The sequence below is a fragment of the Actinia tenebrosa genome, unplaced genomic scaffold, assembly GCF_029948245.1.
Source record: "Actinia tenebrosa isolate PJP-AT-01 unplaced genomic scaffold, QUT_ActTen_1.0 PGA_scaffold5__44_contigs__length_20552954, whole genome shotgun sequence".
NCBI lineage: Eukaryota > Metazoa > Cnidaria > Anthozoa > Actiniaria > Actiniidae > Actinia > Actinia tenebrosa.
In genome coordinates this window covers 13,796,884-13,812,733 of record NW_028292582.1, presented here as the reverse complement: position 1 = coordinate 13,812,733, position 15,850 = coordinate 13,796,884, and the positions used below count along the sequence as shown (strand labels likewise).

The 15,850-nt window shown below is 37.0% G+C and overlaps 1 protein-coding gene across 4 annotated transcripts in view; it reads right to left on the bottom strand.

Annotated features, from left to right (window-relative positions):
• Positions 1-12,289, bottom strand: part of LOC116286840 (cartilage oligomeric matrix protein) — a 58,258-nt gene extending 45,969 nt beyond the window's left edge. For 2 of the 4 annotated variants that reach the window (XM_089037439.1, XM_089037433.1), the window contains exons 1-3: positions 7,678-7,846; positions 5,712-5,801; positions 613-684 (exon numbers count right to left, since the gene is read on the bottom strand). The gene's annotated coding sequence lies outside the window, so the exon portion shown is untranslated. Of the gene's footprint in view, positions 1-612; positions 685-5,711; positions 5,802-7,677; positions 7,847-12,163 lie in introns of those variants that run through there. The other 2 variants (XM_089037434.1, XM_089037435.1) reach the window with 2 other exon arrangements.
• Between the last annotated feature and the right edge of the window lie 3,561 nt (positions 12,290-15,850).

Sequence of the window (15,850 nt, the reverse complement as noted above, 5' to 3'; positions counted from 1 at the left end):
TTTGTCTGTTTTTGGGAGATTAGAAATATTAATAATTCCAATACATTACTAAAGTTTATTATCACAGATAGGAAGAGACTATTAGAATAAGCCATAATTATTAACCGTCGAATCAATACATAAGACAAGACCTTTGTTGAACTTGTCTATGTCCTAACATTTATGAGAATAATGACATTGACTTTATAGCTCTGGGATGCTCTTTTAAGTCTAGTGCGTCTGTGGCTAAAATTGTTTCGATCTATTTGTCCTGCTAATAAATCTGTTAACATTGATCAATTTTTAAGATATTTAGAAGCAATTAGGTGCAAAAATGCGACAGTTCTCTGTACGCTTTAAGGTAAAGCGCAGGATATGTGCGCTATATAAATTAAGTTATTGTTATTATTAACGTTACAGCCACTTAAAAACTACTGTCAATTGAATGAGGCATATACAACCGTAAGCGAACTAAATAACTTGAGCATTTTTTCCCTTAAAGAAAGATAATAGGCTTTATATAATAGTACTCTAAAACTTAGCAGAAGGACTAGATCTAGTATAGTCTTCAAGCAATACATTAATCTAGAGAAGAAAAGTCTAGTTTTAGAAGCGTAAAGTGTTTTTGGTTACCTTGTTTTGCGCTTACTAAAGAATGATTTCCAAATCTTGTCCAAGTCTCTTCGAATCCACGATCAAGTCAGCCTGCAGAAACAAACAGAGCTCTTATATAACAGAACAGGAGTCTTTAGGTGCCAGGAATAGTTAAGAGAGCAGTTCTAACGAAGCGTATTTAATCTATTTAGATGAAAACAATTGCGCAGCAGAGACGACTGTGAGGGTTATGAGACCAGTCAAAGCACGCAGACCTCCTCTATTAACTGTTACGATCGGAATGCTTGTGTATCCATCTATCATCACTTTGTGAGCGCTAATCAACCTACAACGATACGGAGCAACTTACGAAGATGAAAAACAGCTGTGGGATGGGAACTGGTGGAGACGAAAGATGGAAAGTGTTAAGGAGGCAAGTTATTCAGGTTGCGTAGAGGTGCTTCACAGTACTAACGAGCAAAACCACTCAGGCTGTCATTGCGTGTTCTGTTCTAGTGTTTTAATGTGTGTTTTCTGTTTATTTTTTTAATGAAACCAGAAACGTAACCAGGCACAAGCTATGCAAGCATAAGGAAAGGAAAATTTTGATCCTCTTGCTTGTGCCTGGGTTAAGCTCTTTAATTTTTTTTTAAATAAGCCATTCCGAGGTTGCGGGAAAACTGGGGTGAGTTGGCACTGCAGTGCATTGTGGGGATGTTTTGAATGACGTTTCTTTGTTTAACGGCTGCGTATGAGAAGACACATGAATATGGATACAACTAAAACAAAAAATCTTATTCTCAAGAGAATGACATGTGGTCTGAAATGGGTAACATTATGCCCAAGGAAACGATTGGTCTATTACGATGACATATTTCTTTGAAAATGTCAACGATTTATTAACGATTTGTCTTCAATACTTTGGACTCTCTGTTTTTGTTTTCTTTCCGGCTCAAAAAACCCTAGCTTCAACAAGATTTATACTCAATGCATGTAATCAGATAGCTTTTCTAATAGTTTCACCAGGAGATTGCCAGCATGATCGACATGATCAAAATGTTGAACACTATATGGGTATTTAACCTTTTTTGGGTTACAAGTGACTCCTATGGTTATCTATATGACTAGAATTGGAAGTGGTTGGATAATCATCAACACTAAACTAACTTATTGGTAATATAAATAAAGCCTTAGGATACATTTTTTAAAGGCCCGCGGGTGATACCATGCTTGATGGTGTTAATGATGGTGGTGAAGATGACGATGATGTTAGTAATGAAGATAATGATAACGGAGATGGTGGTGGTACTACTACAGTGGCACTGCTGTTGATGGTGGTGTACGATGCTACCAAAAAACGATGACGCGGTTGATCAATGATAATTACAGTAATGATAAAAGGGTAAATTATACACCGTGAAAAGAAGAAAAAACTTTCTAACGTTTCGGACGCCTCTTTTACTCCGACGAAGGACTAGCGTCCGAAACGTTAGTAAATTTTTTTATCTTTTCACGGTGTATAATTTACCCTTTTATCATTACTGTTTCATTAGAAACACCGACGCAGCTCACACTAGTTTTTAGCTAGTTATTTCTTCTTAATGATAATTACAGTATAATCAAAGACTTGAATATAAGAGTTTCGCGTGCTGTGATTGGTCGAGTGACCAGTGATTATGAGACATATAATCAGTCACTGCTCGATAGGTGATTATGAGGTTTTCCAAAGTTTGCCAAAGCGGAAGTAATACCAAAACGTTTTTTAACCCTGATTTTTCTATTTCTTCTGGTTTATAAGTCTAAAATTAAACTAAAACAGTTATTTCCCTCAGGCTCAGTGATGATGGAGAATATTAAACCTGCCCTTGAAGACTCACCGCTCGGTAAACTGATTCACTGATAATCATTTCGCCTTCGGCCAATAACTGTTAAACCGCATCAGTGGGATTATGGGGGTATGACTACGAAGAAGATGTTGACGATGATAATCACCTAAACTTTGATCTACTGTAAAGCCATACTCGAATAAGACTGTCTGGTTTATTCTATGATGACGATGGACAGGTTAAGTGGTGATAATGATAACGATGATCTTAGTGCGGTGGTGTTAATGTTAATAATGATGATGATGATTTATGTTGATCGATGAATGTGATGTGGTTATATGATGCATGATGATGATGATGATGATGCAGTGATGAGGCAATATTATTTTCAGCTTGCATGATGTTGATGATGATGACACTGATGCTGATGATGACACTGACACTAATGCTGTGACTAGGCGATGTTTTTCAGTTTGACGACGACGACGACGATGATGATGATGGCGATGTCGGATTATGATAATGACTTTACTTCAAGAGGGATAAGACGTATTAACTTTATTGCCCTCCCAGGAAAAACAATATATTTCATTTCTAGCAATCGACTTATTGCCCCATCTACTCGGATACTAAACGCTAACAAACCGGCCGAAATATTTGACCGCCTACTCGAGTCCATTAATTTTCAGTTAACAGTGACTATACACCACTTAAAACATAGAAGGATAAGTATAATGTTGCAAACAAAAAAAATCCTCTTTACCCTGACTCATTGACATTGACAATGACGGCAACGATTACGACATTGACATTCTTCAGAGAAAAAAAGAAGCATGCAGGTATAGACCCGCAGCTCAATTTGAAGGACATAACAATAGGTTTCCCATGCATTCTCGTTGAATTTAAATTCTTTTGTTTTGTTCTCCAAATTGAGCTGCTTTGACGTCATATCCAATGGATCTATTCCACGTTTTAAATTCGTCTGAAAATTTCACCTTGGTTAAGCAGTGAATGACAGAGCTCTGGGGAGTGTAGGAGATGTTGTCGTCTCATTATGTAAGGGTCAAGAACTCGAGTCGCGCCAGGGAGAATGACCTCCACCGTAAGAGAAAATGCTAATTATTCAAAACACTTGCTACGGGCAAGGGTTGGTTATCCAGAATTCGATCTTTATATTCTGACAAGAATACATATGTATGTATCTCGCTTCCCGCCAAATATGCATATTAGATAATGTTGTATAGGTATCTCACAATGTCGTGAAGATTTGACTCTAGTTTGTCAGGTAAGAGTAAGGTACTTTAGCTTGTTAAAAGACAATGTTCAGTCAGTTATTGGTTTAATGAGCCAATCACGCGAGCAGTCGACAAACACGCAGTGAGCAATGTTAACTCTACACATGGTTTAAGTTAATTTTTCAACAAATTTTCAGTCTCATACATTCTTCATCACCCGTTCGTTCTGAACCCAAACAAAAAACAAAAAAAAGTGAGAATAGACGTTTCTACTTTCGTTGTTCGTTGTCCCACTTTACGGACAACGTGATGCCATTCTTGGGAGTTGATTCTTTCATATGTAAATATTTTTAATTGTTCATCATAAAAGAACAATTTTCAGGGGAATGTCACGTGGTCTGAAATGGGCGCGGGGATTTGCATACGAAGGTGAAGAGGTGTATTTCTGAATGTTTTCATCCAAAACCATCCAGTTTTTGAATATTCCAGAATAAAAAAAACAAACAAACGAAAACAAAACAAAACAAAAAGAAAACAAAAAGAAAACAAAAAGAAAACAAAAAGAAAACAAAAAGAAAACAAAAAGAAAACGAAACAAAAACAAAACAAAAACAAAACAAAAAGAAAAGAAAAGAAAAGAAAGACAAAACAAAAACAAAACAAAACCAAAAAAAAGAAAACAACAACAAAACAAAACAAAACAAAACAAAACAAACAAAAAAACCCAACAACAACAACAAAACAAAAAACAAAAGAACAAAAGCAAAAAAATTATAGCGTTTGATGGCACATTTCAGAACTAAACGGAATCTAAGGTTGCATATAAAGGCAAAGACAAAGGCTCTGTTAAATAACGTGATATTTCGATTGACGTGACTTATTGGCAAATGTATCTCTGCGTAAGGCTGGTTGACTGACTCTAATAAAGAGATTTAACTAAAGCTCACGAAAACTTGGTATATTAAAAGAATACGGTCTGGGACGTTGATTGGATTATTTGGTTGGGCAGGCGGACTGTTGTGCAGGAGATTAAGGGTTCAAGCCCTGGCCGGGCCAACACTTTGGGTCTTACAAAATTCTAACCCAAAATATGTATACAGCTCGAGCAAAGAATTCATTTTCAAGAGAATGACACGTAGTATGAAATGAGGAACATTACGCCTAAGCCGAAAAGGTCTATTCAAATCGGAATATTAGCCACTTTGAGGTGGAGGAAAAAAACTGGGTCGAGTTGGCATTATGGAGCATTGTGGGGCTGTTTTAGGGGACGAATAGACGCCATTTTGGAAATATGTTCCTTAAACAGCCCCAAAATGCATTGCAATGCCAACTTGACCCAGTTTTTCCCAGAAACTCGGAATGGCTATTGGATAAGGATCGAAAAAAACTTGCAAATATTCCATTGAGAAAAAAGTATATTTTTTCTATTGTATTTTCGCATTCAATATAATTTGAAATGGCTGCTTGTCGCTACTTCTCAATTTAAGAACTAAGTAAACCTTCAAAAACTGGGCGATTTCTAACGTTTCTAGAAGGGTCCATGACATGGTGACCAGACAATGGTCTCTACGCTACAGACATCTATTGTATGGACTAGAATACTTGGTTTTGTGGTGTCAGCGAACACTGGGCTATTTTGAACGGTGTGACTATGATATACAATCGTTGAATTCCTTTGAATGACCACGAAACATTGGCTCCCGTATTGTGAATTTGGGTTTAGTTTTATATTTTTCTTTTAAAAGATATATGTTGGAAATTAATTACATAAGGGAGAATAGTTGTAGTTCAAGCTAACAGGAAAAAAAGTGAAAGTTTTGTGACAGAGAATCGCTGCTCGGTGGATCGAAGGATTAGCAGAGTAACAAAAACAACAACAAAAAATACTGAGAATTAGAGTAAAAAGCTTTATATAGGGAGGTCCAAGGGAAATTAGCAGGTGATTGTGATAAAATAGAGGATATTGCGGGAGCACTAAACAAATACACAGAATGAAACAAACAAACAAGGCAAGCAATCCAGTCAATCAAGGCAAAGCGTAGAGGATATACTATTCAAATAAACGAATATTGCTTACCTATACAAGCGGAAAAGATGAAAATATATTTTTTGCTTAGCAAGTTAGCCAAGGTCCTTTGGTATTCTTGCGAGGCGACTCCACTCGAAACTGAAAGAAACAACACTCCTTGAATAATATTATTGGTCACGTGACATACCACATCATTGCGCGCCGTGTGTTAAGCAATTAACTCCAGTCATGTCTTATTAAAGAATATTGCAGTGCTATAATAAGCAAAGTAATTTTAGGCTCTTAGAGTGCGATATACTATCTGATTTGAGTCACGGAGTTTTTAAGACGAAATTCTTATTTGTCAGTTACGATATTTCATGTTAAAATTCCGTGTTTGGGAGGGGGGAGTGTAATTTTGTAATTGGCCCCTGCCCTCTACGGTTCCTGTCACATATTGACATGACCCGGCGAGATAAGTCGATGTCGGGATTCTGGAAGGCTTTTTAGGTTCAGGTGTATTTAGTACAAACGTTTCCGTTTGCGCCAAAATGTTGCGGCCACTTTCCACTATGGGGCTTTCTCTTAGACACTATCGTGACGTAACTGTTGCTTATTTCATGACATGTCTGTTCTTCACGTAACAGCTCTTCAACCATTTTCATGAGAAAATAAAACAGAGTAAAAAAAATATTTCATTACAAAAGGAGAAAAATGCCCTTTTTCATCCGACAGCCGGACGACTGTCGTAAAATCTCTCTATACTACGAAAAACAGGATTTATTTGCGGCTTATTCTGGAATCACTTTAACGCACATATCTAAAGTAATGATCAGACGTTTCGCCTACGCAGAGGGCAACGAGAGTTCACACCACAAAAAATACTTGAGCGAGATATTAAAAAGCTTAATTCTTATTCTACATTGCTGAGGAATTTGAAATTCTCGACGTTTTCCAGTTGATTCGGTGATCGATTGTGAACATCAGGAGAAAAGATGTGCTTCTTGAAATAAAGATTTTTCTCTAACTTTTAGTGTTCGTTTCTGTAAACGAAAGTGCGCAACAGATCTAGATTATACTTGTTTTTATTATGATATTTTGGCAAAGAAAAGAAGAAAAAACAGGAACGCATGATATGAAATTTGATTTATGCGAGAAAAAAGCAATATGTGCTTAATAAAATGTCAAGAAATGCAAAAAAAAGCTATAGAAATAAAAACAAGAAATAAAAACTAATTAACACAATGCTTTATCCTGCTAAAACTACGAAGCTAAAGTCGTAGAGCCAGTTTATTGGCTCTACTTAGTGCAGGGCCAACAACCCTCAGTGTATAGTTTTACATGTGTCAGTCAGGTCTTTTCTTGGCGCGAAATGAAAACGAAAAAGCATGATTCTTTTGAGAGTTGCCAAGTTGCCCTCTCGGTCAAAATTGAAATCTTTACTAATTTGATCCATTTTCAACTGTTTTTTTTTTCTAACCTCAACGCACAGTGAGATTCTTGAAAGACCCGGCTATATGTACTTATGCGCTTGTTACATACATTTAAAATAAGATCGAGAGCAGATAAAAATTTGGATTATCTGTTTAAAGTTTTACTAATTTTCATTAAATATAGTCGTCGCATTCAAAACATCAAGGTTGGAAACGTTCACTGTATGGGCACTTCCTAAAGTCGCTAGTATAAACTTAATTTTCTAAGAATAGCAAAGGAATTCTCAGTTAGTAAAGACAACACTGGATTTATCAGTTTTACGGCGTACTAAATCACAACAGTTTATAGGTTTTTATATCAAAGACCACCTACATTTCTATTCAATACTTATGCTGTCTCCACTAGAGCTAGAAAAGTCTAGCGAGTTGAATTGAAGTGGAGGCACATTGATGAACAAGTTCTACCATGTTAGTGCGGTAGGGTTTTGGAAAAATTTCAAAGGTTAAGTGTATTTTTCTGTGTTGCGTACAGCACTGAAGTTCCATGTTGTCGTGACTGAGAGAACGTTATGAGAACATAAATACAAGACGTCGCTTCTCACCTTCAAGTACAAATTTCACGGTAACTGAGTCCAGTCTTGTAAACAAGCGACGATAAACTTGTTCATAAAACGCCCTTCACTTCTAAACCCTTTAGAATAAGCCAAAGAGAGAACCATGAGTAAAATATCGCATTTGCAGCCTGTATACTTGTTTGACTACTGGTTTTGGCATATCTAATGTTAATATGATACCCTCGCTGAAATTCAATACAACATGGTCAATCTAAAATGATTACATACTATAACCGCCCTGGAATTACCCTCATTTCTCAAGAAACAAAGATAAAATAAATTAAAGTAATCAAGTGTTCGTAGATCTAGAAACTCCCCTATCCCAGAAAAAGCATGCATATTAGATTGATTTTCGCGCACCGTTGTTTAATTTCGTTATTTCATGTTGGCTATCGCTGATCGACAAACTTGAATGTAAATCCTTCCAGATATAATCGGAATAGCCTTCACTAACCTATTCGTTTGAAATTTTTGCTTGCAGAAATCTAGGTTGGAGAATGATAACCTTTCTAGTTCATTTGGTGCGTTACATAAGAATGGTTTGTTTGTATGTTTGTTTATGTGATGCATGGATGTTATCAAGGTGTTCGTATTTTTTTGCGCTGTTTCTGTTACGATAGTTCCAGTTTTGGGAGCTATCGAACATTTTGGTTTCATTCATGATTAGAGACAGCCTTATGAGGGCGGAGATTCATGATGAAACACTGAACGAACCAAATGAATCGCTCGAACCTTCAAGGATATCAGTTCAATTAGAAAGCTTATCTCATGGTTTAAATTTCAGAATTTATTACTCGGGCTTTCGAAGTAATGCCCGAGGTATAAAGTGGGCTTTGTTTTTTTTTTCTTCAGTCACAAATCGCCCTCGAAACCCTAAAGTGCACGCGTCTATGCGCATGCGTAGAGTCAGCAATGAGCACATGAGTAATGAGTAATGGCGGATATGGGGAAAGACTCGTCGCTGTTTCAAGTAATGAATAATATGGAGTCTAACTCCCTCAACATTTTTAGCACGCGTGATTTTGCACAGACTTTGCACCATCTAAAAGGGTGACAATGTTCACGAAGAATTCTTTCGATTTTCTGCTATGAAGCCCGAGTTCACGCAGATATGCGTCTAGTTTTTAATTGATTTGCCTTAATATGTCAAACCCCTTCTTGAGCTAAAAGCCGTTATTTTGCGGCTGACGAAGAGAATTCGTAAAAAGGTTCATGGGGTTGCTATAGGAACCGTCGCTTTTTTTTTTGGTTGAGGGTTGGCACTTTTTAGTCTCTAGAGATATAGCTGAACGATGTGTCTAAATATTAGAAGGATTTTGTTTCTCGTACTCAATTGCAATAACTACACTAATTGTAGCTTCTGGCGTTTCTTCGTTCGCATTTCTTAACTTAACACCGAGCTTTGCTTATTTTGGGCTGTTTATCTGAGTTTTACATCCCTTCTTGATTGTTTAACTCCACGCACCTTACTATTACAGATTTTTTTACGTTAAAGGGCGCGATTAGAAACATGAATAGTTTAAATAGCGGAAATCCTTACAGACAGAAGGGGAGACGAGCATTTTTAACGCCCTCATTTGGCGGGAGTTCACAGACGCGTGCGTGCGCCTTCGCCAATCTTATTGCTCAAGCAAAGGATCTAGGGTCAACTAGAAAAAGGATTAAGCTGGTCTTTAGGTTTGATTAGGACTTGAACTCTTTGTCTCTGACGCAATAACTTTATTTAATGTATAATTCTTTTCGATTCTGATGACATAACGAACTATATTAATTTGCATGGGCATGCGTCCTCGCTTCTATACAAGTTCCAAGTCCAAACCGCCTTTGGTGGCCATCATAAGAAAGCCGTATGTTTTCTAAAACTTTGAAAAATAGCTGTTTGGATTCATTTGACTAATTCTGTATATCTCTTTCATTTTACTAAAGCAATTCACGTATCTGTATATCATATTTAATATTGTCATTTATAAGTGAATGATGGGGAGCTGGCTTCGAAAACTTTTGTTACTTCAGCTCCCCAGCACTTCATAATTATTTTTCTCACTATCTATATTTTACCTTCTTTATTAGTTGAAACGTGTTAATTTATCATCTATTTTGTTATTGTAAAGTATATCATGAGTGCAAATAAAGAAAGAACTAAAGTATGGGATTCTACTTAAGGAGGCTGGAAAGTGTTTTGTGCCTTCACATTATGAACTAAAAAAATTATCATGGCTATAATATGACAGCAAGTAAACCTACAAAGCCAAAGACTATAAACCAAAGATCACAATGAGAATGAAAAAACGAGGTCAGACGTTGCTATGACAACATCAGAACCCTTGGTATGCCATCAAAAATGTTTATTTAAAAAAACATAACTCAGGAACCAAATAGTGAATTTTTTTAAAAACCGAAATATTTAAATTTTGTAAAAAGAAATAATTCTGTAAGAGGGAATTTGTAAAAATCAATAAAATTTGTTTGGAATAGTTATACCTCAAAATACCTCAATATAATCCAGACTTAAGCAGACTCGACTTCTGGACACTTCTTAATCGTATATCAAGAATCTTCCGAATGCTTCTTATTCCTTCTTGATCAATGACTAGATCTAAAGTATGGTTTTTGTGGTACACTACAAACATTCCGTATCAGACATCCGCAGCCGCGCATTATGTTTTGTTGGTTAACCTGATTTATTGAGCTTAACTAATATTGTCTGTGTTAGAAGTGGGCAGTGTAATAAGATGACTCAGCGAAAAAGTATGCAATGAGTGTATTGTGTAAATGTGCGTGGTGTGTGTGTGCGAGAGAAGAGAGGAAGAGGGATGGAGATGAAACACAAATGGAGGCGCGCTGCTCCGAAATATATAGAAAATTATTGTTACTAAAGACTAATAAAGGTTCAGGGGATCAGCTACCTAGCTAGCTCCCTAAAATCCAACCCCCCCCCCCCCCCCCCCCGCCCCCCCCTCCATCCGTCCCAAGCACACATTTTCAAACCCCCCATAATACATTGCGGTTGAGCGGGACAACCAGCTGGGGACGAACATCTTATAGGATGAACAACCAGGACCAAAATGAAAGGATGTTGAAGAAGTCTTTGAGCAATTATTCGTGAGTCAATACATTTCCTATAACACCAAATTTAACGTCTCGTAATTGTTTTGAAGATGGATAAAAGTAAGCAGGTATGGTCGTATTAAGAAAGCGTTCGATTTCGAGACAGTTCTCGACCGGCTAATCACAAAGAAAACATTGTGGTTCATGTGTAAATGGTGAAAATGAATGAATGGAGCGAGTCAGTGGGTGGTCAAAAGATTCTATGCTTCTATAACCACAGTATTATTTCAGATCTAATATGCTGAAACCTTATACATACTGTGTGTGGGAGGAAGGCGAATATGTGGCGGGAAATCCTCGATCAAAAATAAACCCGACAAAATTGTTTTGGAAACTTCAATTTTTCATAATATAATTCCTCGCTTACTGACTTATGTTTTAAAATTAGTCAAGGGTTTAATCATGAATTAAATTTTCAAAATGAAACGCTGGGTTTTTTTTATACAAAAGTTTGGTGTATGGGATTGTGAGGTTAATTTTAAGTAGGATTTCAAAAGCTTTGCTTACTAGTTTGCTTTTCTCCTTTTCAGTAAGCGATTTAGTTATGATGTCAGTGATGGTTTAAGGGACTTTAGTTCCACTTTTGGAAATAAAAAATAAAAAGTACTAGAGGCGTTAGAAGAAAAAGAAGAGGAAAGGAAGGAAGAAGGTAAGAAAAGAAGGAAGGGAGGAAGGGAGGTAGGAAGGAGGAAGGGAGGGAGGGACGGAATTAAGAAAGAAAGAAAAACCTACGAGAGAGCAATTGGAAAAACCTTCTTATCCTTTCGAAATTGATCTTTTTAAGAGTTCATTTGCTGGGTAAAATGGTAGAGTAAACTATGACCATACCACCAGGCCTAGGGCTGAAGCGCAGTATCGGGCAGGGCGAAGCATTTTACGGCTATGCCGGATTTTGGCCCACGACACCGCTATTCGAGGACTTAAAGACTGATCAAGAACCTCGTACGAGAGAGAGAGAGAGGGGTTAATAGTCGGTCCTTAGCCGTAGATGATTATTTCACTTATGACCAAATGTCCATAGTCACCTTTCCATTTAGGATGCGTTTCGCATTAACAAAAGACATTTCAAAACACTATTCCAAAAGATCAGAAAATTCAGCACACACACACACACAAACAAACAAACAAACAAACAAAAAAAGCAAAACAAAGCAAAACAAAAAAGCAAAAACAAAACAAACAAACAAAACAAAACAAAACAAAAAACAAAACAAAAACAAAACAAAACAAAACAAAAAACAAAAAAATAATAATAAAAAAGAAAACAAGTTATTTCCTAGAGGAAAGCGCAGAATGAGCTGAACAATGTGATCAACTAGACATGCCTGAAAAAGAGGAACCAAAACTAGGTATTTTTTTGTCTTACCTGGTCTTTTAAAAGCCCTTAGTTCTTGGAAGTAGAAACTCGAAAGGATTTCACGTCTGACCAGCGATGATGAACCATGTAACACAGCTCACAAAGCCTGCCAAAAGAAATCTGCTTAGTATGGATTAAAAGTTTTTTTATATAGGTTTTTTTTTCAGGCTTGCAGACATTCTATTGGTTAACCTTAGCTTTTAAAACCAGACAGCATATTTAAATAGAGCGTTATAAGAGCTATAAAAGCTGTTGGCTGTTTAGCAAGGTGTGAAATAGGGGACGTGAAACATATGGTACACGACTATTTCCACCCCTTGCATCTTTAGCCTTTTGCTTTCATCTGTGTAATAATCGGTGATAATAATAGCGTGGGAAGCACGGGTGGCGTAGCGGTGAGAGCGCTAGCCTCTCATCTATGTGACCTCGGGGTTCGAGTTTTAATTTAAAATCCCTTTCGATTGTTTTTGATTTTCTAAGTTTTGGTGTCAGCGTACCTACTGATGGTCCTCCAGTGAGTTTTATGAATATGTAATGAGGCCGACTGAAAACAGTCTATTAGTCATGGCTGAAAGAACGGGAGCAAAGAGGTTTGGATGATATGTCTTAAATGTCTAGGCGGATATCTGTGATGGTAATATCCACTTGACATTGACTAAAACAGAGATCATGTAAGAAGTAAGAAAATGGATAACCATATCGTGTCGTTTGTTATATATACACTTATACACAGACTTTTCATACGAGTTTAATAAGAAGGGGGCATCTACTACAACAAACAACACCATATACGGCATCATGAACAAAATATGTTTGTACTCAAGTTAGACCATAATGCACCATGTTTGCTATCACTTCTGATTTTCTGAGCTTGGGTACAAACAACAACATTTTAACCTAGATCAATATACCAATACAACAGAAACCTAGAAAAAGAACGAAAAAGTTCCATCGAGAAAAAATATGATTCTCCTCGCTCCTTGTCTCTCTATCTGTTGTCTGCGGTTTGAATATAAATATATGACTCACTGTCTAGTATTTGCTGGACTTTGACATTATTACATTGCCAATTAATTAAGACAATTTAAAGTCAACTGGATTTTTTCTGCGGTTGAAATTCTTATCGTAAATGACCAGCACAAGCTTAGAGTCATGAACAGCTTGTTGTCTAAATATAAAAGCATGATATCAGTGGTCTTGATAATTAATGGGCGTGTGACGTCACTGCCGCCATATTGGATCAGCTTAAGGTTCTGTTATCCAATATGGCGGTCATGACAGTCTCGGATCTCGCCCATAACTTTATCACTGCGACGTAACGGAGTAGTATTGTTGGTGTGCATCCTTTCCCATGAGAATAAGAGGACAAAAAACGTGACCGCCATGTTGGATGACATGACAAAAGACAACAAGGACAAATCTTTTTTCAAAGTCAACCAAAATGGCGGCTATGACGTCACATGCACCCAAAAATAGACTAAATAGATCTTTTGGGCAGAATGTGAAATATAAACTTAAAATCAAAGTCATAACTTGATCAGATCACTATCGATAACACTAATTAAAAATACACAGTAAACGATAAGATAATATGAGGTCAAGACGGAACAGAAATTTCCAAGTGATAAACCACTTGGTTTATTGTTGTAAGGAAATCCCGAGCATTTGGGTAATTAGACATTAATTAATATCTTTACTCTGATAGGTGACAAGGTTGTGGCAAGAATTGAATCGAAGGTTATTTTGTCGTCTGGGATATTGAGGTTGTGAATGTTTAGAAAGTGCGTTGATAATCTAAGTCCCAGAATCCCAGTGCGTCCTGCGAAAGGTTATTCCAGATTTGAAAAGTGACGCAGCTCACTATCGTGGTCAGATGATAACTGAGAAACGATCATAATATTAACTGTTGATTAACAAGTCCTTTTCTAATCCCAGTGTCCAGTACCAGAATTCCAGTGCATCCTGCGAAAGTTTATTCAAGATTTGAAAGTGTCGCAGCTCACTGTCATGGTCTGAATGGGGTTAACTGATAACTGAGAAACGACCATAATATTAACTGCTAACTAACAAGTTCTTTTCTAATCCCAGTGTCCAGTACCAGAATTCCAGTGAATCCTGCGAAAGTTTATTCAAGATTTGAAAGTGTCGCAGCTCACTGTCATGGTCTGAATGGGGTTAGATGATAACTGAGAAACGATCATAATATCAACTGTTGACTAACTGAAGTCCTTTTCTAATCCCAGTGTCCAGTACCAGAATTCCAGTGCATCCTGCGAAAGGTTATTCAAGATTTGAAAGTGTCGCAGCTCACTATCATGGTCTGAATGAGGTTAACCGATAACTGATAAACGACCATAATATTAACTGTTAACTAACAAGTCCTTTTCTAATCCCAGTGTCCAGTAACCAGAATTCCAGTGCATCCTGCGAAAGGTTATTCAAGATTTGAAAGTGTCGCAGCTCACTATCATGGTCTGAATGGGGTTAGATGATAACTGAGAAACGATCATAATATCAACTGTTGACTAACTGAAGTCCTTTTCTAATCCCAGTGTCCAGTACCAGAATTCCAGTGCATCCTGCGAAAGGTTATTCAAGATTTGAAAGTGTCGCAGCTCACTATCATGGTCTGAATGAGGTTAACCGATAACTGATAAACGACCAAAAAGTCCTTTTCTAATCCCAGTGTCCAGTAACCAGAATTCCAGTGCATCCTGCGAAAGGTTATTCAAGATTTGAAAGTGTCGCAGCTCACTATCATGGTCTGAATGAGGTTAACCGATAACTGAGAAACGATCATAATATTAACTGTTGATTAACAAGTCCTTTTCTAATCCCAGTGTCCAGTACCAGAATTCCAGTGCATCCTGCGAAAGGTTATTCAAGATTTGAAAGTGTCGCAGCTCACTATCATGGTCTGAATGGGGTTAACTGATAAACTGAGAAACGACCATAAGAACAAGTCCTTTTCTAATAAAATCGAAAATGCCGATAACTATATATATTTTCCTAATAAATCATTTAGACCCTGTATACGTATTATATTTATTCGTTCGACAGGTTTTATACAGAGTATTTCAAAGGGTAAGGATTCTTTAAAATTAGGACAGACGACTGCAATTATTTGACACAGCCTCTTATCAAGCATATATTTATCACAGATGGTAGAGTATACAAGTAATTAAGATTCCCTAGTCGACAGGTAAACTTGGTTATAGACTGTACGGACAAATTAAAGTCAGATAGATGCGGGATCCTGTAAGCATATATCATACGAAATGACTCGAGTTAGACAATAGACATATGGAGAGTACCTGCGATAACAGAAAGAGATAATACTGGTCCCATGCAGTGTTTCTTATCAGAACGAGACGCGAGGCAGACGAGATCAGGACTAGTCAGAGAGTTTTAGTGTGTCTTTTTTTCTTCTCGCAAACGACAAACATGACTACATTTTCATCTTTTTCTGTATTTTAATTTGACTTTTGCAAACATATAAAATACTTTTTTCACTAGTCAACTGAATGTAAATCTCTCTAGCCCTCGGAATCGCGTGTTCGCATCGCTATTTTTAGCTTCGTGGGCAACTTGTTTTAAAATGATTTGAAAAACGCTGCAATTCTTTCAGTATGGGAGAAAAGTTTTTTTTTGATGAGCGTTACTGTCAAATCATCGTCTTTTTTCTTGTTTAAGAAC